The sequence below is a fragment of the Oncorhynchus tshawytscha genome, linkage group LG10 (genome assembly GCF_018296145.1).
Source record: "Oncorhynchus tshawytscha isolate Ot180627B linkage group LG10, Otsh_v2.0, whole genome shotgun sequence".
Taxonomy (NCBI): domain Eukaryota; kingdom Metazoa; phylum Chordata; class Actinopteri; order Salmoniformes; family Salmonidae; genus Oncorhynchus; species Oncorhynchus tshawytscha.
Window position 1 is genome coordinate 10,001,327 of NC_056438.1, and position 24,070 is coordinate 10,025,396.

Genomic DNA, 24,070 nt, shown 5'->3' on the forward strand with positions numbered 1-24,070 from the left:
TGCAGACGGCAGCGAGCGCTGTGAATGGGCTGAAGCTTCACGTTCAGGAGATGGTGACGGACGAGAGGAGGGGAGGAGAGAGAGAGAGGAGGAGGCCGGATGGAGGACAGGGGGATGAGGAGGACGAGGGGCTAGGGGAGGGGTTGGGGGGAATTGAGGAGGAGTTAGCGGGGTTTGCGTTGTTTAAGTTACCAGCACCATTAGCCCAGTGTGAGGAGAGTTCAATCTGATACACGGTGATAGAGGCATGACCAAGATACACGAGTTGAGAAAAGAGACATATAGATTGCGTCCCAAAGGCCACCCTGGTTCATGAGCACTGCACTATATAGAGAATAGTGTGCCATTTGAAAAGAGAGACATTACTGAGCTCTTCTCTTGTCTATTGCTGAACACAGACGAAACAGGGATGAAAAGAGAGACATTACTGAGCTCTTCTCTTGTCTATTGCTGAACATAGACGAAACAGGGATGAAAAGAGAGACATTACTGAGCTCTTCTCTTGTCTATTGCTGAACATAGTCGAAACAGGGATAAAAAGAGAGACATTACTGAGCTCTTCTCTGTCTATTGCTGAACACAAACGAAACAGGGATGAAAAGAGAGACATTACTGAGCTCTTCTCTGTCTATTGCTGAACACAGACGAAACAGGGATAAAAAGAGAGAGAAAGGGTGGGATACGGAGATAAATCACTTGTGATGTTATACACACACAAAAGCCATACTCTCTCTCTCTCTCTCTCTCTCTCCCATCTCTCTCTCTCCCATCTCTCTGTCTTTCTCCCTCTACTTATTCTCTCTCTCGCTTTCTCTCTCTATTTCTCTCTCTCTATTTCTCTCTCTATTTCTCTCTCTCGCTTTCTCTCTCTCTATTTCTCTCTCTCTATTTCTCTCTCTATTTCTCTCTCTCGCTTTCTCTCTCTATTTCTCTCTCTCTATTTCTCTCTCTCTCTCCCTCACGACCTCTCTGTCTTTTTTCTCTCAACTACCAATCCAAGTCACAAAGGGGCCCCAGAGCCACACCGTGCCAAGGCAGACTGCACCGATACTGGGCACGATGTGGCGAGAGGCCGGCTTCTTACACCAAACCTCCAGCAGAACAGACTGCTATTAATGAAGGCTGACGTTACGTTCCAACAATCTCTCCTTTCTCTCGAAGTGTGCACACTTTTAGGAAAAAGGTAGAAAATCAGGACACAGCCCTGAAACTATGGATCTGTCTCAGACCTCTCAGATGGACTGTAAGTGGCTGAGCTCAGAGGTTAATTAGAGGTTAGAGGTCAACAGTTCAAAGGTCATGATTGAAAAAGAGAGTTCCTAAATATAAAGACATGAACTGGAGATCCAGACGGAACGTTAAGACAAGAAAATAAGAAAATTTGAATTCCGGAATTCCATTACATTTTGGAAAATTCTGGAATTTTCAGACTGGGAACATTCCTATTTGGGAAAACTGAGAGGGATTCTGTTATGGAATTTCAGCCTCACCTGATTGAACACCCGCCATTTTGTTTCTCTGAGTGAGGGCCTTTTTCCCAAATACCTACTTTTGACCAGAGCCCTATAGGTCACAAGTAGTGCACTATGTAGGAGATAGGGTGTCATTAGAGACAAAGCCAGGGGTTTCAATCTAAACGTCCTGTATGTTTTTAATAATAATAATAATAATAATAAAGCCTTTTAATATGATGTAACTAGACAATGTTGTTTTACAGTTACAGTAGAAGTTGGGGTCGACTCCATAGAAACAGAATGTTGTTTTTCACAGTACACATTTAGAATTCGTGGTGACTCGAGTCACCCTGGGGATCCTCGAGTAATCCTGGAGATCCTCGAGTAATCCTGGGGATCCTCGAGTCACCCTGGGGATCCTCGAGTAATCCTGGAGATCCTCGAGTAACCCTGGAGACCCTCGAGTAACCCTGGAGATCCTCGAGTCACCCTGTGGATCCTCGAGTCACCCTGGGGATCCTCGAGTCACCCTGGGGATCCTCGAGTAACCCTGGGGATCCTCGAGTCACCCTGGAGATCCTCAAGTAACCCTGGGGATCCTCGAGTAACCTTGGAGATCCTTGAGTAACCCTGGAAATCCTCGAGTCACCCTGGGGATCCTCGAGTAACCCTGGAGATCCTCGAGTCACCCTGGAGATCCTCGAGTAACCATTTTTTGTCAATGGTTCATATTTACACCTTTGGTTAGTTGAGGGGTTCTTGGAGGAAGCTTTAATAAACATGTGTTAAACTCATTCCACAGAGGATCGAGTGTCTGAGGGTTTACGCTCCACCCTTGTACTTGATTGATGAATTAAGGTAATTAATTAGTAAGGATCTCCCTTCACCTGGTTGTCCAAGTCTTAATTGAAAAAAAATATTTAAAAAACAGCATACACTCGGCCCTCCATGGAATGAGTTTGACACCCTGGCTTCAATGGTTCAATGTAGCAACGGGTTCCTGTAGGAACCGGGAGTGGAGATGTGACTTAGTAGGGGCGTGGCTTTAAGATCTATATTTTTTTGACCACCTGTGAGAGTAAATGTCATTCCTGTTCATCCGTTCTGTTGTATTGTCATCACATGTTACAGTTGAACACTGACAGTTTTGTAGCTTCAATGAGGCTAACAGAGTTCATCAACAGCTTTATGCAAATCATCACTTTATTACTGAATGGAATCAGCAATGTTAGTATTAGAATATGTAATACACATAAATATTCAAGGAACATGTTAATTTGCAGTGTACAAACTTTACATGATGAACAGGAATGACATTTACACTAACGGGTGACCACAAATAACTATCTGAAAGTCACGCCTCCAATAAGCCACGCCTCCAATCTGAGACTGCCCACCTCTACAATATATTATTAAAAAGGTTCTAAATGTATTCTCTTCCGCCACAAAACGTTTGAACCTTTACATATGGGTTCCTCAAAGACTCTTTTCAAAGGGGTTCTTTCAGGAATCTTTTTCAGCTTGAAAGGTTCTTCCAGGCACCTTTAAATCTAAGAGAGTACAGTGGAGGTTGGGGAGGAGACCATAGAAGCACAATGACTAGAAAGGACATTCCCCAATCAAATCAATGGGTTTGAAATGGGTGGACCGGCAGCCATTTAACAAGTGGGATTCTATTTCTATGGCAACACCGATGATGTCACAATAGCATAAAACACTGCCGTAGTTGAATGATCATCGGGTTAGAATATGTAGAGCCAGGAGTTTCTCCCGACCAAGTTATGTGCCCAGGATAAAGTCTAGGCCCCCTTTTTACAGGCTCGGACCCAGTGTGCGTCCCAATAATACATACTTTTCTCCTGAACACTCGTTCACTACTCTGCACAAATGTAAAAACATTGGATTGGAGGCATGGGCTAGTGTGGGTTTCCATCATATTAGTTCTAAGATAGGACCCATAGATTTTCCTGAGCAGATCATTTGATTCATAGCACCAACAATGCTGCTTATAAAGGTAGTTGTTGAGGTGGTTGTGGAGGTGGTTAAAGGCGGTTAACCGCTCAATCGTAAAATATCCTTTAAAATGCAGATTGGGATTTGGATTGAATCCCGGCCTAAGAAAGAACTCTGAGCCCCAAGTACGGCATATGTTGAACACAGGCCTGTGGCAGTCAGTTATAGGCATAGCCATTTGTCAGCTGATTTTGAGTGACAAACACTGCCATCCAATGGAATGACTGCATTTTAAACTACAACCTACTTTTGAAGGTGAAAAGAAACACCAGAATCCTGATTTTGAATTAAGAATTTGTTTTTTTAAATTCTTGAGAATATTTTTTAGAAATAAAGCCTAAGTAATATATCTTATAATGACAGGCACTATAGCCAACATTTTGAATTAGAGGAGGGGAGTTATACAAAATGAAGAAAGAAAGAAAAGAAAGATAAATAGCTAACAGGTTATCTCCAACACTATCCTCCGAAAAGTCTCTGTGCGTCTGTGTTCCAAATCACACCCTATTCCTTTTCTAATGCACTAGTCTGTGTTCCAAATCACACCCTATTCCTTTTCTAATGCACTAGTCTGTGTTCCAAATCACACCCTATTCCTTTTCTAATGCACTAGTCTGTGTTCCAAATCACACCCTATTCCTTTCATAATGCACTAGTCTGTGTTCCAAATCACACCCCATTCCTTTCATAATGCACTAGTTTGTGTTCCAAATCACACCCTAATTCCTTTTCTAATGCACTAGTCTGGGTTCCAAATCACACCCCATTCCTTTCATAATGCACTACTTTTGACCAGGATCCATAGGGCAAACTTTCTGCACTATAAACGGAATAGGGTGTGATTTGGAACACACAGTATGTATGTATAGATAGATGAGCAGTGACGCTATGATGCCATGAGCTTGTATGGCCACTGGGTGGCGACGTCATCCAGTCTTTCAGTATCTTCTTCTTCTAGTAGAATCGGTACACAATGGTACATACGTGGCAATGAAGGAACTCTACATTTCTCTCTCTGTCTCTCTCTCTCTCCAGAATATTACCCTCTCTTTGACCTCTACTTTAAATACTTATGATAAAGGTGTACAGTACAGATATGTTGGATTCTAAGTATGCTTCCCCAATGTCGCACTATTCCCTTTATAGTGCACTATATTTGCGCCCTGGTCAAAAGTAGTGAACTATGTAGGGAATAGGGTGCTATTTTGGGATACAGCCTAAGGATTTATCTTTATAATTTATATACTGTATGATGATTAAAAAAAAAAGTGTACATTTGTTTTGAATACCAGGCTCTAACGTGGTAAACGAACATCCGGGACAATCATATTAGTATGATATGTAACGTTTGGTATGGTTGCATAAGAAAGAAGGTTACTTAAGGCAAAAACCAAAGGAGGATGGTTGGGTGTACATGTAACAGTATAGCTTCCGTCCCTACCTGGGCTCAAACCAGGGACCCTCTGCACACATCAACAACTGCCTCCCGCGAAGCATCGTTACCCCATCGCGCCAGGGGAACAACTACTTCAAGGTCTCAGAGCAAGTGACGATCGAAACGCAATTAGCGCGCACCACCGCTAACTAGCTAGCCATTTCACATCAGGTTACATACATATAATACAAACATCTAGCAACCCTAAAGGTGTGTGTTCTAATCTCATCACAGACAACTTTAGCATTTTAGTTAATTAGCTACTTTGCAACTACTTAGCATGTTAGCTAACCCTTCTCCTAACCCTAACCCTTTAACCTAACTCCTAACGTTAACCCTAACCTAGCACCGACAGTAGGTGATGTTAGTGTTAGCCACCTAGCTAACGTTAGCCACAACAAATTGGAAATCATAACATATACATATTGAACATTAGTAACATATTGTACGAATTGCAATTCGTAAACATGTACAAAATGGGTGAAGGACATCCACAAATGAATATATACAGTACCATACCAATACCATACCAAATATAACATATCATACTAATTTGAGGGTCCCAGATTTTTGTTTACAATGTTTCTTCTATCCCAGGTTGTGAATACTAGAGATTATTTGTGTGTGTGTGTGTGTGTGTGTGTGTGTGTGTGTGTGTGTGTGTGTGTGTGTGTGTGTGTGTGTGTGCGTGTGTGTGCATGCATGTGTGTGTGTTTGTTTGGATTGTGATGCTTTCTGTAAATTAAAGGCTACTTACAGTACCTCCTATGGCATACTGGTCTGTCTCTCTGTCTGTCTGTATGTATTTACCGGTACCTAGGCCGGAAATCAATCGGATCGAGGGTAGTAGAATGCAGCTTTTAATATTCCCACGTTCACGGAGACTGTATTCACTGTGAACGCTGTATATTCCGGCTCAATCAGGAATCACCTTTAAAGAAACTAATGTATCGTTTGTCCAGTGGGCTGCTCTACCGATAGAATCCTGTCCTTTACATTTCCTATGAAACGTTTATTTAACCAGGTCAGTCTCGTTGGAATAAACTTCTGTTTTAGACACATATTTTTTTATACGACATAAAGCATTTTATTTCAGTTGCAATAATTGAACAAAAAGAGGCACAATGCACCATGGGTCTTCAACCTTTTCTTGACCAGACAACCTGGCGTCATGGGGGCCCACATCATACGCTAGCAACAATAAACTTATCACCAGGTGAATGGGGCCCACATCATACGCTAGCAACAATAACCGTATCACCAGGTGAATGGGGCCCACATCATACGCTAGCAACAACAACCGTATCACCAGGTGAATGGGGCCCACATCATACGCTAGCAACAACAACCGTATCACCAGGTGAATGGGGCCCACATCATACGCTAGCAACAACAACCGTATCACCAGGTGAATGGGGCCCACATCATACGCTAGCAACAACAACCGTATCACCAGGTGAATGGGGCCCACATCATACGCTAGCAACAACAACCGTATCACCAGGTGAATGGGGCCCACATCATACGCTAGCAACAACAAACGTATCACCAGGTGAATGGGGCCCACATCATACGCTAGCAACAACAACCGTATCACCAGGTGAATGGGGCCCACATCATACGCTAGCAACAACAACCGTATCACCAGGTGAATGGGGCCCACATCATACGCTAGCAACAATAAACTTATCACCAGGTGAATGGGGCCCACATCATACGCTAGCAACAACAACCGTATCACCAGGTGAATGGGGCCCACATCATACGCTAGCAACAACAACCTTATCACCAGGTGAATGGGGCCCACATCATACGCTAGCAACAACAACCTTATCACCAGGTGAATGGGGCCCACATCATACGCTAGCAACAACAACCGTATCACCAGGTGAATGGGGCCCACATCATACGCTAGCAACAACAACCGTATCACCAGGTGAATGGGGCCCACATCATACGCTAGCAACAATAAACGTATCACCAGGTGAATGGGGCCCACATCATACGCTAGCAACAACAACCTTATCACCAGGTGAATGGGGCCCACATCATACGCTAGCAACAATAAACGTATCACCAGGTGAATGGGGCCCACATCATACGCTAGCAACAACAACCTTATCACCAGGTGAATGGGGCTCACATCATACGCTAGCAACAACAACCTTATCACCAGGTGAATGGGGCTCACATCATACGCTAGCAACAACAACCGTATCACCAGGTGAATGGGGCCCACATCATACGCTAGCAACAACAACCTTATCACCAGGTGAATGGGGCTCACATCATACGCTAGCAACAACAACCGTATCACCAGGTGAATGGGGCCCACATCATACGCTAGCAACAACAAACGTATCACCAGGTGAATGGGGCCCACATCATACGCTAGCAACAACAAACGTTTCACCAGATGAATGCTAATGGAAAGTAAAAGTAATCAACATTTTAAAATGAAGAGATTTGATAGGATGTTTTAAAATATACATATATTTCGACCTCCCCACGTTGTAACTGGAGGAAGAAGGGAACTCCAAACACATTGTTGCTAAGAGCAGCTGTTTAGCTGGTTTAACAAAGGTTAGCCATGTTGTTGGCAAACCTGTATGTCCAAGTCAAGAAATATTACCGGCAGCCAGCTGATCTTGCCGCACTGGTAGCCTATTCACAGCTGCTTTTTCAACGCCTATGTCAGATACTCCACTGAGTGTAATTTGCTGAATATTAGGAGTTGTGAAATAAACTTGAAATCATTAGAAAAAATATTTTATCCTATTTTCTACTGTTGGGACAGTGCATTCAGAAAGTATTCAGACCCCTTGACTTTTTCCACATTTTCTTACGTTAGAGCCATGTTCTAAAATGTATTAAATTGCTTTTTCCCCTTATCAATCTACAGACAATACCCTATAATTACAAAACAAAAACAGGTTTTTAGAAATTGTAGCAAATAAAACTATAACATTTACATAAGTATTCCGACCTCAGTACATTGTTGAAGCACCTTTGGCAGCGATTACAGCCTCAAGTCTTCTTGGGTATGACGCTACAAGCTTGTCACACCTGTATTTGGGGAGTTTACCCATTCTTCTCTGCAGATCCTCTCAAGCTCTGTCAGGTTGGATGGGAAGCGTCGCAGTACAGCTATTTTTAGGTCTCTCCAGGTATGTTTGATCGGGTTCAGGTCTGGGCTCTGGCTGAGCCACTCAAGGACATTCAGAGACTTGTCCCAAAGCCACTCTTGCGTGGTCTTGGCTGTGTGCTTAGGGTCGTTGTCCTGGTGGAAGGTGAACCTTCACTCCAGTCGTAGGTCCTGAGTGCTCTGAAGCAGGTTTTCATCAAGGTTCTCTCTGTACTTCGCTCCGTTCATCTTTCCCTCGATCCTGACTAGTCTCCCACAACCTGCAGCTGAAAAACTCCCCCACAGCATGATGCTGCCACCAACATGTTTCACCGTAGAGATGGTCCCAGGTGTCCTTCAGACGTAACGCTTGGCATTCAGGCGAGTTCAATCTTGGTTTCATCAGACCAGAGAATCTTGTTTCTCATGGTTTGAGTCCTTTAGGTGCCTTTTGGCAAACTCTAAGCAGGCTGTCATGTGCCTTTTACTGAGGAGTGGCTTCTGTCTGGCCACGACCATACAGGCCTGATTGTGGAGTGCTGCAGAGATGGTTGTCCTTCTGGAAGGTTCTCCCATCGCCACAGAGGAACTCTGGAGTTCTATCAGAGTGACCCTCAGAGTCACCTCCTTGACCAAGGCCCTTCTCCCCCGATTGCTCCGTTTGGCCGGGCGGCCAGCTCTAGGAAGAGTCTTGGTGGCTCCAAACTCCAAACATTTAAGAATGATGGAGGCCACTGTGTTCCTGGGGACCTTCAACGTTACAGCCTTATTTAGAATATTTCTCCTTCCAGACTCATATTAAACATTTCCAATACAAAATTATATCTAGAATCGGCTTCCTATTTCTCAACAAAGCCTCCGTCACTCACGCTGCCAAACATACCCTCGTAAAACAGACTATCCTACTGAACATGGACATAGGCGATGTCATTTACAAAATAGCCTCCAATACTCTACTCAGCAAACTGGATGCAGTCTATCACAATGCCATCTGTTTTGTCACCAAAGCACCACATACCACCCACCACTGCGACCTGTATGCTCTCGTCGACTGGCCCTCGTTACATATTCGTCGCCAGACCCACTGGCTCCAGGTCATCTATAAGTCTTTGCTAGGTTAAGCTCTGCCTTTTCTCAGCTCACTGGTCACCATAACAACACCCACCCATAGCATGCGCTCCAGCAGGTATATCTCACTGGTCATCCCCAAAAGCCAACACTTCCTTTGGCTGCCTTTCCTTCCAGTTCTCTGCTGCCAATGACTGGAACGAATTGCAAAAATCGCTGTAGTTGGAGACGTATAACTCCCTCACTAACTTTAAGCATCAGCTATCTGAGTAGCTAACTGATCACTGCAGCTGTACACAGCCCATCTGTAAATAGCCCATCCAATCTACCTACCTCATCCCCATATTGTTTTTATTTACTTTTTTTGCACACCTGTATCTCTTCTTGCACATCATCCTCTGCACATCTGTCACTCCAGTGTTCATTTTCTAAATTGTAATTATTTCACCACTATGGCCTTTTTATTGCTTGACTTCCTCACGCCATTTGCGCACACTGTATATTGAATTTTTCTAATGTGTTATTGACTGTACGGTAACCACACCTAAAGTACAATTTCTTTCCTTACCTGAGTGTGTGAAGACTACAAGTTCTCTCTCTCACACACACACACACACACACACACACACACACACACACACACACACACACACACACAATTTGGATTTGAATGGCGGGCATACAGACTAATATTAGGTGCATTGCCGCCACCTACTGGGCTGGAGTGTGGAGGAGACTACGAATGTTTTAAATTCTGCACTCTTCTACACATGAAAGAAATTAGTGCTGAGTGTATTTCAGTTTGTTCTGGACGGAGTTTGAACTGGGAGGTTGAACCTTATTTCCAAAGTGTCTACCTTTGATGTTAGTATACATGACAGGGAAGAAGGAAGTGATCTGTTGTTGTTGCTGGATGGTTGGGACATGAACCCGTGTTGTGTTTGTATGAAGAGAGGAGTTAAGGACGTTCCGTTGTGGCCTTTTTTTAAATTATTTTTTTTACAGACGTTTGATGATTGTCTTGATTGTCCTTTGTGGTTATTGCCGAGTGAAACCAGTGGGTGGATGGACGTTAAATGCCTTCCCCTTTCCCCTTCTGTCCATTCCTTTTTGTGATTTCAGCTATCAACCAGAAGGATCACAAGTCTGGACTCTGAACTTCCCTTCCTATTTTGTCTTGACACATTCTTTATTTCTCTCCACTAGGTGGCAGCACAGTCTTACACTAATTATACACTGAGTGGACAAAAAATTAGGAACACCTTCAAGATATTGAGTTTCACCCCCTTTTGTCCTCAGAATCAACTGCCTCGATTCGGTCTTGTGCAGCAAAATTTGAAGTTGTGTTATTTACAATGGATACAAGTAGAGACTCAAAGCTAGAGAATGGCATATCATACCCTGCAGTTGAGGAACAATGGGAAAGTAATTCTGCTTTGGAAGTTGATAAACTTGTAACCCCACTTTTGAGAAAATGGCCCTTAAATGTTTTTGGTACACCTACTGGAGAGCTCGTCTTCATCTACACCCATTCAGCATCGTTCACACCCTCTTAAGCCTTAGCCCCATCCATCTCTTTAATGATTCCCATGTGAGGCCATGTGCAAAACATTAACCTCTCTAGGATAGGGGACGCTTGCGTCCCACTTGGCCAAAAGCCAGGGAAAATGCAGCGCGGCAAATTCAAATAAAATGATATAAAAATCTAACTTTCATTAAATCACACATGTAATATACTCAATTAAAGCTACACTCATTGTGAATCCAGCCAACATGTCAGATTTTAAAAAGGCTTTTCGGCGAAAGCATAAGAAGCTATTATCTGATGAAAGCACAACAGTAAACAAAGAGTAGCATATTTCAACCCTGCAGGCGCTACATAAAACGCAGAAATAAAATATAAAACATGCCTTACCTTTGACGAGCTCCTTTTGTTGGCACTCCAATATGTCCCATAAACATCACAATTGGTCCTTTGGTTCGATTAATTCCATCCATATATATCCAAAATGTCCATTTTGGCACCCAAAAGTACTGGTTAGATTTTGAATGCTTAGCAGGACAGGGAAATGGTCCAAATCACACACATCAAAAGAACATCCCTGGTCATCCCTACTGCCTCTGATCTGGAAGACTCACTAAACAGAGAACATCCCTGGTCATCCCTACTGCCTCTGATCTGGAGGACACACTAAACAGAGAACACTGCCTCTGATCTGGAAGACTCACTAAACAGAGAACATCCCCGGTCAATGGTCATCCGTATCCCTGCCTCTGATCTGGAGGACATCCCGGTCACTAAACAGAGAACATCAATGGTCATCCCTACTGCCTCTGATCTGGAGGACTCACTAAACAGAGAACATCCCTGGTCATCCCTACTGCCTCTGATCTGGAGGACTCACTAAACAGAGAACATCCCCGGTCATCCCTAATGCCTCTGATCTGGCAGACTCACTAAACAGAGAACATCCCTGGTCATCCCTACTACCTCTGATCTGGCGGACTCACTAAACAGAGAACATCCCTGGTCATCCCTACTACCTCTGATCTGGAGGACTCACTAAACAGAGAACATCCCTGGTCATCCCTACTGCCTCTGATCTGGAGGACTCACTAAACACAAATGCTTCATTTGTAAAATATGTCTGAGTCATGGATTGTGCCCCTGGCTATCCATACATTAAAACAACAAGAAAAGGGTGCCCTCTGGTTTTCATAAAATAATTAATTTGAAATTATTTATACTTTTATTTTTTATACCTATTTTAGTAATTACTTTTACTTTTGATATTTAAGTATATTTAAAACCAAATACCTTTAGACTTTTACTCAAGTAGTATTTTACTGGGTGATTTTCACTTTTACTAGAGTCATTTTCTATTATATATATATATCTTTACTTTTTTCCACCACTACTTCTTTCCCTCCTCTCATCCCTCCCTCCCTCCCTCCCTCCCTCCCCCCTCCCTCCCTCCCTCCCTCCCTCCCTCCCTCCCTCTCATCTCTCTCTTTCCTTTCTCCCCTTCCCTCACTCTACCCCTTTTTCTCACTTCCTGTAATCAGACAGACAGACAGACAGACAGACAGACAGACAGACAGACAGACAGACAGACAGACAGACAGACAGACAGACAGACAGACAGACAGACAGACAGACAGACAGACAGACAGACAGACAGGCAGACAGACAGACAGACAGACAGACAGACAGACAGACAGACAGACAGACAGACAGGCAGACAGACAGACAGACAGACAGACAGACAGACAGACAGACAGACAGACAGACAGACAGACAGACAGACAGACAGACAGGCAGACAGGCAGGCAGGTGGGCAGGCAGGACAGACAGACAGACAGACAGGCAGACAGACAGACAGACAGGCAGACAGGCAGGCAGGTGGGCAGGCAGACAGACAGACAGACAGACAGACAGGCAGACAGACAGACAGACAGGCAGACAGGCAGGCAGGTGGGCAGGCAGACAGACAGACAGACAGACAGACAGACAGACAGACAGACAGACAGGCAGACAGGCAGCAGCAGTGGGCAGGCAGTGGGCAGGCAGACAGACAGACAGACAGACAGACAGACAGACAGACAGACAGACAGACAGACAGACAGACAGACAGACAGACAGACAGACAGGCAGACAGACAGGCAGATTGAAGTTTCAAGTAAAAAGAAAAAATCTATATCCTCTGCAGAATTTATTAAAGAATTCAAAACAAGGCTCTTCGTTTCTAGAACTGCAAGACCATTGTGTCCAATGGAGGTCAAAAATGCGTTTGGGCCGATTGACTTCAAATTTCCTATGCCCCCGTCACAAGTATTATCATTTTAACCCTTCGAAACCGACCCTATGACCCTCAATGTGCTGCCTCTTGGGGACACTCTTTAACGATGCCCTGAGTTTCAGGGAGAGAATAAAGGACCATGTTGAAGTTGAATTAAGACACTTCCTCTTGCCACAGGAAGCTGAACCTCAACACAGGGCATCCATAAAAGTTTCTGATCGTTTGTGTGCAAGGACGGTTAGCTAGCTCAATCACAGTCAATGATGGCGTCATGGTCATGTGAGGGCTGTAGGTAATGCTTTTCTATGGAAGAAAAGCCTTGTTCTCTTTGGTACCAAGTTTTCAGGGTGAAAGTTCATTTCACATGGTCAGATGTTGGCTTGGGTTCATCGGGAGCATCTGTTGAATGTTCCCATGCGTACATTTTGATTCTAGCCTCAACCGTTCTGCCAATGCCACTCAAAAAAGCCCATTTTTAAAAATGTTTTAATTTAACCTTTATTTAACTAGGCAAGTCAAAAGCCCATTAACTCTAGGTCAGGCTTCAAGTGAGGCCTACCTTTCTGCCATGTAGTGGGGGAGGGGTAAATGCATTAATTGTTAATTGGATTAAGGTTATGTCTAGGGTTGAGGCCCTGTCACGACGTGGCCCTTTGGGGTGTATATCGTGGCTCCCCCCTCTCTCACTCTCTCTCTCCCACCACAAGTTTTATGACTTTACGACAGGTCATAAATTCCTGGCAGAGACTCTCACTGTTCTGGTCATGCAAAAAAAGAGGGGAAATTAACCTATGAATCAAAGAGCTTCTCTTTGTTCAACTCCTATTCCCAAAAATTGGAGGATTAAACAATATTTCTATTTTTGACAATGTGGGAATGGTCCGTGGGTATTTAAAGAAGAATCCTGTCAAAGTTGTTTTATTTTGTGACATCAGGAAGGACGGTAGCACAGAATAACGGTAGCACAGAATAACGGTAGCTTGGAAAGTGTACATTTCTCAGTTATTAGTTTTCTACCTGAATGTTGTGTAAAATATATGATTGAATATGAAACTATTTGTGAGAAGATGTAATGTCATGTTGGCCTTCAAAATGAGATACTTGTTTAGTTATAAAGTTTAACTAGACAGTGGCCACACCCCCGTAAGCCCAGACATTACATCAGGCGTCATAGAACCGCCCCTTTTCCCACAGAGTATAAAACCCACTTCCTACAAAATATACATTAAGTCAGAGAACGCCGGGACAGAGTCCCTACGTTGGAATGGCTACAATTCTATACTCCACGGAGACCATACAGCTGTAGTTTCTAGCTACATGGCTAGAAATGGATCAACTCTGAGACTATCGATTCACTACAGAAGGAGCAAATTCTAGATGACACCAATTACTAGTCTGCAGCTAGAAATGACGTAAACCTAGAATGAGAATATCCCGACAACCGCTGAAACATCTATTCTATGAGAACATTTCCGAATGGTAATCCGAAGTATCCATCCTAACCACCGACAACCACAAAAGACATTATGACTTCTGGAAAAGTTAACCAGAGGCTCTGATGAACTCTACAGGACAATTGAGTGTTTTCAACGGAGAGACAACAACGACATACAAGCGTAAATATGTACATTGTAATTTCTTCCAGAATGAGCGGCAGTTCATGTGCAAAGTATTAGCATGTCTCTGAGTACAATTATCCACTGTGTGTAGTGAATCCATTTTGTCTTTCCCGTTCTTTCTCAGTCCCCACCCCTTTTCTTTCTCTACCAAGCCGTCATATCGGCTTCATCCGCTAGGGACTTTTTCTTTGTATCATGTAGTAACCCAAATATCTACTGTTTGTTTGTTATGTATTGCTGTGTGATTATTTAGTTAGTTAATAAATAAATAATTTGTCACATAATACTCCCTCTGCGACCTCTAGGTCATCAGGCTGCTGATTGTCCCGCACACCTGTCACTATCATCTCACGCACCTGCGCAACTTCATACCCTCACCTGGACTCCATCTTCTCCTTGATTACCTTCCCTATATCTGTCCCTCCCCTTGGTTCTTTCCTCAGGTGTTATTGACTCTGTTTTCATGTTGGTGCGTTGTCTGTGTTTCGTGTTCATTGTTTATTTTATTTATTAAAAAACAATCACTCCCTGAACTTGCTTCCTGACTCAGCGCACTCGTTACATAATTAAGCCAATTTGTATATCGCTGATTCATGATTTAGGCTAGGGTTTGTGCAGATATCCAAGGGTTGGCGATGTTCAGTAATAAGAACTGATGAGGTAATAATTATACATGAATGAGAATGACAAATCGATCAAATATTAAAATATCTGAAGAGTTATATTCGGAAAATTATAACTATGTAAATCTCAACATTTTCTGTGGTGCCCCGACTTCCTAGGTAATTAATGTTTACATTATTAGTTTAATCACGTAATAATTAAACCTAGAGAATTGATTTGATTGAAATAAGTCTTCACATTTAATTATAGTCCAGACACTCCCAGCTCAACCCTAAACCCTAAACCCTAAACTTAACCCCAACCCCAACCCTAACCCTAACCCCAACCCTAACTCAACCCTAACTCAACCCTAATCCTAACCCCAACCCTAACTCCAACCCTAACTCCAACCCCAACCCCAACCCTAAACCATAACCCTAACCCAACCCTAACCCCAACCCCAACCCCAACCCTAAACCTAACATAACCCTAACCCCAACCCTAACCCTAACCCTAACCCTAACCCTAACCCAACCCTAACCCTGCCCCAACCATAAACCCCAACCCTAAACCATAACCTTAACCCCAACCCCAACCCTAAACCATAACCCTAACCCTAACCCAACCCTAACCCTACCCCCAACCATAAATCCTAACCCTAAACCCTAAGCCTAACCCTTGGCTCAACCTGAACTCCAAGAGCTGAGCCAAGATGTGAAGGTCTAGGGTTCGGGTTAGGGTTCAGCCGGGATATGGGCATGAAGCTACGCTTAGGGTTAGGTTTGAATTCAGAGTTTTTTTGCCTGCCTGCCTGCCTGCCTGCCTGCCTGTCTGTCTGCCTGTCTGTGAGTTTATTTGTCTGCTTCTCTCTCTCTCTCTGTAAGCCAATGTATTATTTAGCCCTTTCAACCTGCAGCCACTAACACACACACACACACACACACACACACACACACACACACACACATATATATAAACCACTCACACACACACACACACACACACACACACACACACACACTTAGGGTTACACACACACACACACACACACCTGCCTGCCACCTGCACATATATGCCTAAACACACTCACACACTGCCTGTCTGCACAGTTTATTTGTCTGCTTCACACACACGCACTGTAAGCCAATGTATTATTTAGCACACACACAGAGTGGGGCTGCACACACACACACACACACACACACACACACACACATATATATATAAACACACTCACACACACACACACACACACACACACACACACACACACACACACACACACACACACACACACACACACACACACACACACACACACACACACACACACACACACACACACACACACACACAAACCTACTGAGAGGAGGGAGGGAGAGAAATAGATTAGAGGGAGGGGGAAAGAAGGAGGGAGATTAAATGGAGGGGGAGGAAGATGGAGAGAGAGATAGGGGAGAGGTAGAGAGAGGGGGAGAGAGAGATGGGGGAGAGGTAGAGAGAGGGGAGAGGTAGAGATAGGGGAGAGGTAGAGAGATGGGAGGTATAGGGAGAGGGGAGAGGTAGAGATAGGGGAGAGGTAGAGAGACGGGGGAGAGAGAGATGAGGGAGACACACACACACACACACACACACACACACACACACACACACACACACACACCTGCTTCTCCATTGGTCCCAGCTCACCCTCAAGATCACATTTGATTAAATGTTCTGAGATTGTGGAAGCCTAAATGAGTTCCTGCAATAATTGCTCATTTTGCCATGACTGTCAGCCCCGTGTTCCAGAAGCTATGTTCCCTCTTACGGCATTGCAAGCTGCTATAACAACATTGTGTTTTTATAAAGCTGCAGGTGGTTGGCTGGGTTCATAGGTAGAATATTGTCATGTACCACGATGACAGCTCATCTTTTTTTCCCAGCGAGGGCACTGGGCTATGCGTCACACGAGGAATAAGCCCATAGTTGCAGAGAAGCTATTTCAGCACGGTGAATTACGGTGCAGTTAGATTTTCATTTACCAAGATGGCAGGTTCATCTTTCCTCAGCAAGGACACTGTCGGGTGAGCAGCATAAGAAATCTCTACTACTCTAGTTGATGATGAAGATATCTCAGTAGGGTGATTTACGCCACGGTATTAGATACGTATCTTGTCTTTCATTTACCACTCTACCCAACAAGGTCACTGGGTAGTGAGTGAGGAATAAGCCTGGGTTTTTCTCAGTATGGCTGCTGCAGCCTACACATCGTTTGACCTTCATGTTACACTCGCTTAAGGCGCACATCTGCCACACAGTTTGTTATCTGGCAGTGGTTCTGCTGTTTTAGGGATTGGGATAGTGGGAGGTAGCTTAGTGGTTAGAGGGATGCCAGATATCCTAGTGGTTAGAGCATTGGGCCAGTAACCGAAAGGTTGCTAGATCAAATCCCCGAGCTGACAAGGATAAAATCTGTTGTTCTGCCCCTGAACAAGGCAATTAACCCACTGTTCCTAGGCTGTCATTGGAAATAAGTATTTGTTCTTAAACTGACTTTCCTAGTTATATAAAGGTTTTAAAAAAAATACTATGATCCTCCCATTCTATGGAATGTCCACGGCCCTCAAATGTCTGCCAAAATGTTTCCTTTGGTTCTTCAATGATAGACAGAAGCGGTTTAGGTTAATAGATGGAAGGTTAACTTTGATTCTATACAAGTAAAGGCTAACAAAATCCAATTTATCAAATGTGCATGGGCTCCATGAAAAAAAGCATATGGTTCTCAAACACTTAAAGACATTGTCAGCAGATGTGGTTTATTGCAAGTGTCACATTTAAAAAAAGAAGAGAAATATACCATTGAACCTCTAGGGGGTAGTATTTTCAGGTCCGGATGAAAAGCATGCCCAAAGTAAACTGCCTGTTACTCAGGCCCAGAAGCTAGGATATGCATACAATTGGTAGACTTGGATAGAAAACACTCTAAGGTTTCTAAAACTGTTAAAATAATGTCTGTGAGTATAACAGAACTGATATGGCAGGCGAAACCCCGAGGACAAACCATCCCCCCCAAAAAAAATTCAGCCTTCCACTATTTTCAATGGCTGTCACTTTCATTATAAGGCGAAGTCCTCCCAGATTGCAGTTCCGAGGGCTTCCACTAGATGTCAACAGTCTTTAGAAAGAGTTTCAGGCTTTGGTTTTGGAAAAATTAGCCAGATATTGTAGTTTTTCTAGGTGCCTCCCATTTTGGCTGTAGTGTTTCCAAGCGTGTGAATGAGAGCGCATTCTTTGGTATTTTTCTCCGGTAAAGACAATAACGATTCTCCATCTTAAATGTTATCATTTATTTACGTATTAGGGTACCTAAGGTTTGATTATAAACGTTGTTTGACTTGTTTGGAAAAGTTTTTTAGTAACGTTTGGGATTTCTTTATTGACTTAAGCGTGCCAGCTAAACTGAGTTTTTTATGGATATAAAGGACATTATCAAACAATCTTGTACTTTTGAAGAGAGTTAAAAACTACAGGTTAAACTCAAATAAAACATAACTACTTAATTAACTTCTTATGGCTGGGGGCAGTATTCAGTAGCTTGGATGAATAAGGTGCCCAGAGGTGCCCAGAGTAAACTGCCTGCTCCTCAGTCCCAGTTGCTAATATATGCAAAAACATAAAACTGTTTGAATGATGTCTGTGAGTATAACAGAAATCATATGGCAGGCAAAAACCCGAGAAAAAATCCAAACAGGAAGTGGGAAATCTGAGGCTTGTAGTTTTTCAACTCTGAAGGTACAGTGGGATATTGGTCATCTTGCACTTCCTAATGCTTCCACTAGACGTCAACAGTCTCAAGAACCTTGTTTGATGCTTCTACTGTGAGGTGGGGCTGAATGAGAGGGGAATGAGTTAGGTCTCTGCCTGAGTCCCACGAGCTGACCATGCTCGGTCACGTGAAAGTTAGCTTGCTTTCCATTGCTTCTCTACAGACAATGGAATTCTCCGGATAGTACATTATTGAAGATTTATGTTAAAAACATCCTAAAGATTCATTCTATACATCTTTTGGCCTGTTTCTACTGACTGTAATGGAACTTTTTGACTTTTCGTCTGCTCGTCTGCTCGCTCGTCATGAATTTGAATTACTGGGCTGAACGCTTTAACAACAAGGAGGAATTTGGACATAAATGAAGGACATTATCGAACAAAACAAACATTTATTGTGGAACTGGGATTCCTGGGAGTGCATTCTGATGAAGATCATCAAAGGTAAGTGAATATTTATAATGCCATTTCTGACTAATGTTGACTACCCATCATGGCGGATATTTCTTTGGCTGTTTGGTCTCTGAGCGCCATACCATCTCAGATTATTGCATGGTATGCTTTTTCCGTAAAGTCTTAAAAAAATCTGACACAGCGGTTGCATTAAGGAGAAGTTTATCTAAAGTTCCATTTATAATAATTGTATCTTTTAGCAATGTTTATTATAAGTATTTCTGTGAATTGATGTGGCTCTCTGCAAAATTACTGCATGTTTTGGAACTACTGAACATAACACGCCAATGTAAACTGAGATTCTTGGATATAAATATGGACTTTATCGAACAAAACATACATGTATTGTGTAACACATCAGATGACGCTCATAGGACTTCATGTTACACAACTTTGTGACTCCTATCTTTGGCTGGAAAAATGGCTGAATTCTTCTGTGACTTGGTGGTGACCTAACATAATCGTTTGTGGTGCTTTCGCTGTAAAGCCTATTAACAACAAGATTACCTTTAAAATGGTAGAAGATACTTGTATGTTTGAGGAATTTTAATTATGAGATTTCTGTTGTTTGAATTTGGCGCTCTGTACTTTCACTGGCTGTTGTCATATCGATCCCGTTAGCGGGATCTCAGCCCTCCTAAGAAGCAAATAAACCAGGTAAACATCTCACAGCACTCATAAAATGAATACACATTAAACAATTTATTTTAAAAGATAAAGATACAAATGTGCTAATTAGAAACAACAATGTGATTAATGACCATTTTAAAAGCTTCTATGAAAATGTATATAAATCCGAATTAAACAATAAAAAAACAAAACAAAAAATAATCACTAAAAACAGAGATCACCCGAAAATAAATATTAGATACTGTAAAAACATTAGCACAGAGAAAAACACCAGGAATTGACCGTCTTTTGACCGTCTTAAATGGCCCTTAATATTCAAATATTAAATAAATGTCCTAATGCAAAAAATATACACAAATAATACATTATTTGATGAAATTGCTTTAGAAAGGGGCACAAGACAGGGATGTCCCCTTGACCCCCTCCTGTTTGCACTGGCAATTTAACCACTTGCAGAAAGAATTCCATGTGTAACTCTGTGTTGTTGTATATGTCGAATTGCTATGCTTTATCTTGGCCAGGTCACAGTTGCAAATGAGAACTTGTTCTCAACTAGCCTACCTGGTTAAATAAAGGTGAAATAAAAAAATAAAAAATTAGACAGGACCCCAACATAACAGGTTTGGCAAACATGAATGGTATTAGCAAACATGAATATAAACTAAACTTTTTGCAGACGATCTCCTGATATACCTGACCAATATTGAAAACTCAATGCCCCCATTGCTAAAAATATTTTCAGAATACTCAGGATATAAAATTAAAGTGAAAAATAAATAAAAAATGGCAATAGGGAAATGGAAAAAATAATAATTCACGAGCTACAGCAATCCTTTAAGTGGGCAAAAAAATATTAAATACTTAGGATCCTTAATGAGTGACAACAAACAATGAATATATAAAGATAACTTTATTCCATTACTCAACTATATGAAAGCAGATCTAATTCAATGGAATAATCTTCCCGTAAATCTAACAGATAGAAGAAACCTCTTCAGAATAGCATGGCTCCCAAAGTGTTTTTAGTATAAAATCAAATCAAATCAAATCAAATTTGTCACATACACATGGTTAGCAGATGTTAATGCGAGTGTAGCGAAATGCTTGTGCTTCTAGTTCCGACAATGCAGTAATAACGAACAAGTAATTTAACTAACAATTCCCCCCAAAAAACTACTGTCTTATACACAGTGTAAGGGGATAAAGAATATGTACATAAGGATATATGAATGAGTGATGGTACAGAGCAGCATAGGCAAGATACAGTAGATGATATCGAGTACAGTATATACATATGAGATGAGTATGTAAACCAAGTGGCATAATTAAAGTGGCTAGTGATACATGTATTACATAAGGATGCAGTCGATGATATAGAGTACAGTATCTACGTATGCAAATGAGATGAATAATGTAGGGTAAGTAACATTATATAAGGTAGCATTGTTTAAAGTGGCTAGTGATATATTTACATCATTTCCCATCAATTCCCATTATTAAAGTGGCTGGAGTAGAGTCAGTGTCATTGACAGTGTGTTGGCAGTAGCCACTCAATGTTAGTGGTGGCTGTTTAACAGTCTGATGGCCTTGAGATAGAAGCTGTTTTTCAGTCTCTCGGTCCCAGCTTTGATGCACCTGTACTGACCTCGCCTTCTGGATGACAGCGGGGTGAACAGGCAGTGGCTCGGGTGGTTGATGTCCTTGATGATCTTTATGGCCTTCCTGTAGCATCGGGTGGTGTAGGTGTCCTGGAGGGCAGGTAGTTTGCCCCCGGTGATGCGTTGTGCAGACCTCACTACCCTCTGGAGAGCCTTACGGTTGAGGGCGGTGCAGTTGCCATACCAGGCGGTGATACAGCCCGCCAGGATGCTCTCGATTGTGCATCTGTAGAAGTTTGTGAGTGCTTTTGGTGACAAGCCGAATTTCTTCAGCCTCCTGAGGTTGAAGAGGCGCTGCTGCGCCTTCCTCACGATGCTGTCTGTGTGAGTGGACCAATTCAGTTTGTCTGTGATGTGTATGCCGAGGAACTTAAAACTTGCTACCCTCTCCACTACTGTTCCATCGATGTGGATAGGGGGTGTTCCTCTGCTGTTTCCTGATGTCCACAATCATCTCCTTAGTTTTGTTGACGTTGAGTGTGAGGTTATTTTCCTGACACCACACTCCGAGGGCCCTCACCTCCTCCCTGTAGGCCGTCTCGTCGTTGTTGGTAATCAAGCCTACCACTGTTGTGTCGTCCGCAAACTTGATGATTGAGTTGGAGGCGTGCGTGGCCACGCAGTCGTGGGTGAACAGGGAGTACAGGAGAGGGCTCAGAACGCACCCTTGTGGGGCCCCAGTGTTGAGGATCAGCCAAAGACATTTAAAAAGAAGTATACTCTGTCCTAACAGACTTTATATGGGCAAATAAAATGTATAGAATAAAAAGGACAGTTGAACATCTTCCTAAATCTGAATGTTGATTTATCTCCCAGACTTGGAAATGTATCAATCTGCTACCCAAGGCTTTTACATAGTTAAATGCACTAAAGAAGAACAATGGGTGCATATTGAAGATGCTCATCCCTATCATTTTCTTAGTGTCTATTTTCAAAGGATAAAGCGAAGAACATTATAAACTTAATAGTAAAGAACACTATATAAATCCTCTTGCTCCTACCCCTACTTTTTCGAACATTCTGTTAAAAATCGCGCAACATTTCAGCGCCCTGCTACTCAGGTCAGGAATATAGTATATGCATATGATTAGTATGTGTGGATAGAAAACACTCTGACGTTTCTAAAACTGGTTAAATCACGGCTGTGACTATAACAGAGCGTCTGTTTCATCGAAAAGCGCAGGAAAATCTGATCACTGAAAATGGAAAAAAATATCCATGCGCCACTTCCAGGAATTGTTAAAGGTGAACCGTATTAAATGAGGCCGAGGTTGCAGTACCTACAGCTTCCACAGGATGTCTAGAGTCTTCTCATTTGCTTCGGATTTGATTCTTGGTCGAACCGACCCAAGGGAACCGATTCCCTCCGGCCTCCAACAGGATGTTTTGGTTGAGTTTTTCCCGGACATTTTTTCCAGACGACCACCTATAGAATTTACATCGCCTCCTGATGAATTTTATTGCTTATTAACGTGTACTAATACCTAAAGTTGCATTACAAAAGTATTTCGAAGTGTTTTGTGAAAGTTTATCATCAACTTTTTTACTTAAAAAAAATTACGTTACGTTATGAAACGCTATTTTTTTCCGTTTATCACACAGTCTTCATAGATCGATATCTAGGCTATATATGGACCGATTTAATCGAAAAAAAGACCCAATATTGATTATGGGACATCAAGGAGTGCCAACAAAGAAGATGGTCAAAGGTAATGAATGTTTTATATTTTATTGTGCGGTTTGTGTAGCGCCGACTATGCTAATTATTTTGTTTACATCCCCTGCGGGTCTTTTGGGGTGTTACATGCTATCAGATAATAGCTTCTCATGCTTTCGCCGAAAAGCATTTTAAAAATCTGACTTGTTGCCTGGATTCACAACGAGTGTAGCTTTAATTCAATACCCTGCATGTGTATTTTAATGAACGTTTGCGTTTTAACTAATACTATTAGCGTTTAGCGTAGCGCATTTGCATTTCCAGAGCTCTAGATGGGACGTCTGCGTCTCAAGTAGGAGCAAGAGGTTATAACAATATGGAAGAAAATGAAAGGTATTCTACGAGAACCAATATCACAACTCTATGGAACCTTGGATTGCTTTTCAGAAATCACCAATAAATTGCTCCACGTGGAAAACTAAAGGCATAGAAACCATAAATGACTTCCTAACAATAAATCAATTAATTTCTATGACAGAATTTTAAAAAGCAATTTTGGACTGACCAATGTAGGTATTTTCAAATACATGCAACTTGAAAGTTACACATCACCAAATTTCGATTTTGAAATCTTTTGGACATCAGATCAACCTTGAGGGAATCTTATTTGAGTCAGAAAAGTATGTTTGTATGATAGGTAAAACATACAAAAACTTGCAGAGAGCATAACGGCAGAGTCGTGTCTCAAG